This window comes from Egretta garzetta, unplaced genomic scaffold, assembly GCF_000687185.1.
Source record: "Egretta garzetta isolate BGI_Z169 unplaced genomic scaffold, ASM68718v1 scaffold62, whole genome shotgun sequence".
NCBI lineage: Eukaryota > Metazoa > Chordata > Aves > Pelecaniformes > Ardeidae > Egretta > Egretta garzetta.
The window spans coordinates 3,849,404-3,852,094 of NW_009258947.1; the positions used below are offsets into that span (position 1 = coordinate 3,849,404).

A 2,691-nucleotide genomic window follows, 5' to 3' on the forward strand; every position below is an offset into this window, starting at 1 on the left:
GAGGGCGGCCCTACGAGCCGCGAGAGAGGCCAAACTGCCTGGAAAAGCCCAGGGTTCGCGGCTTTGAGGGGTGGTGGTTGTTTCCCCCACACACAAGCACTGTATTTTAAAAGCCACCTACGTCAGCTTTGGTTTGGGGGGAAGGGCGGAGGGTCACGAGATATGTATGAGGTCACAGCAGTTCATACAAACTCCTCGTTCTGAAAGCCCCAGTTACTATGAGACGACAGCAATCTCACAGGTGCCCTCACGTTCTCCCCCGCCGGCCCAAGTGGCCATCCCGGTCCCGCAATCAGCCCCGGCGGCCTCTTGGTCCCTAACAAGTCCCTAAAACAAATGGTGCCCCAGGCAGGAGCCTCCTGCGCCGTCCCCACTTGCCCTTCTCAGTTTGACAAGCACCCGAGGAAGGGCTGTCACTGAAAAGATGGCACCAGCGCCAATGCATTTAGTACATCCAAAAGCCTAGAGTTGAGGAAGGCCATTAAACCAGTTCTCACCCTGCTGTTCAAACCAAGGGCTGCTGGTGAGCGTGTTCCAGCTGAGCCCTGTACCCTGATGGCCTCTGACGAGAGGAGAACCACCTTGTCCAAGCAGGTGGAAGTTCAAACTGTTGCCAGCTGCAACCTGCTGTCGCATACCTTCATCTTGGGAGTGTCCTGCACTTGGACGCCAAAGCCGCGAAGTCTGGGTTTGTGCCGAATTCAGTGCCTCGGCTGAGCTCCTGCTGAGATCCCAGTACAGAAGATGGGGGCACAGGTACGACTGCCTCCAGAAGCAGCTCAACGTACGTACGCTGTTGCGTTTTCAGCTGCTGGACTTCCCACGTAGCTCTAATACGGACGTATTGCGACAAAGCCAGCCTCAAGATGCCAGAGCTGTAGAGCGTTGTATTTGGAGTTGCAAGGGTGGCCTAATAAAATGCCGAGAACGTGTAACACGGATGTTAATTTTGCCTTCCATTGCAAAACCAGCAAATGGGTTCAACATTACCACGTGTACCAGTTGGATGACACCTCTCTTTAAAAAAAACCCCAAACCCAAAGAGCTTATGCATTTGACAGGCCTTGATGGAATACAGAAACAACCTGGTCAGGGTTGTATCAGAATATAATTACTGCATTTTTCTTGCTGCTTCCAACATAGCCATCAGACTTCATACTACTCTTTCGTACAAAATGGTTATATCTGATTTTCTCACATCAGGATTATTTACTTTAATTATCACCGTAAAGGTTTCCACTGAGACTCACAGGCTTTTCACTACTTCCTGCCTGTGATACGTTTTATGGTTACTAAGTATGGTTTTCTATAGCAGATGGATTTCTCATTCCTTACAGGTTTACACATTTATATTACTCGTAGTCTTCTTTGGGCATCACATACTAAAGGAGCAATGAGCAGTAAGTGATGGGGAAAGAAAAGACATTCTGTTACACTCGTTAATTCTCTGGTTGAACAGATTCATACATCCAATTTACATGCAAGGATTGAACAGTAACTCTCCTGCTGTCATGACCACCATGCAGAATCCAGATTCAAACCCAAACAGAAAAAAAAAAAAAGATTTTTGAAGTCCGCTGGGTACCATACACATTACTTCCGTCGCTTTTCCTCCCCGTTGGTAAAACTGAGGCTGAATATCATCAGCCAGCCCTACCTTTACTGCTGCATCTCCGTTGCTCATTTTTCCTTGCTGTGGTGCTGCAGTGGCAGAAGAGGCACATCCCTTTCCTCACGTGCCAGCTGGCATTTTTCCTACCGTGGCATTTAGCACTGCTTGGCTAAGTGATACCTGTGCTTGCTTCATGGTACTTGCTCCCTGGCTGCTGTAGCGCTGGTGGATTTCTGGGGTTTTTCAGTCAGCCTGGGGCAGAGTGGACGTTTCAGGCTCTGTAACTCGCAGTTTTGTGAAGTGAGTGTGAAGACTCACCAAGAAGTGAACCATTTAGTCCCCGCCTGCAAAGCTCAAGGGTCCAGTCGCAAAAGCTCCCCTCATCTGAATACAGAATAATGTAAATATACACGTGGATAGGACTTTAAGTGGGTTTCATAAATGATTCAGTGCTTGTAATCGATGCCACAATTACACACAGTAACTCTGCGTAGCCACTGTTGAATAAACTGATCGGCTATACAAATCTAGCCAATTTTTGCCAAATCAAAGCTTGCCCGAGTGCTTGCGCTACCACAGCTGAGGCATTGGGAATGAGCGGCTAAGGGAAAAGAGAGGAGAGCAAGTCCCCATTTTGGTGGAAAGGTGGTGGCACCATGTTGGATGAGAGCGGTCGCTGAGCCATGGCCTGGCAGTGAGCGTGCCTCCCAACACACTGTGCCATGAGCTCAGCCGTGTTTTACTGCCCCCCTTATGCCGCTTATAAGGTGCCCTGTGTTTCCCCACCCCCACCTAGAACCAAAGCTTATTAATTTATTAACGTAGTTTCTTGGCAGCTGTTTCAAGCAGTTTGACCCCAGAGGTCGAGAACTTCAGGCTGGGAGGGGAGCAGGCGGGAGCCCCTGCGGGGAGCGGGGCGCCGGGGGCCGCCTCACGCCGCCCAGGCCGCGGGGAAGCAGGTAGCGGCGAAGGCTGGGCCTAACAGCGAGGAGAGAGGGGAGCAAGGTCTGCTCCCGCCTCCTTCCCTCGCAGTCGCAGGGCGAGCACCCGTGGGAGCGGGAGGCAGGCGGGAAGCGAGC

The 2,691-nt window shown here is 50.9% G+C and overlaps 1 protein-coding gene across 1 annotated transcript in view; it reads right to left on the minus strand.

The window, feature by feature from the left end:
* RNASEH1 (ribonuclease H1) overlaps positions 1–2,691 on the minus strand; it is a 20,166-nt gene that overhangs the window by 10,344 nt on the left and 7,131 nt on the right. The window lies entirely within an intron of this gene.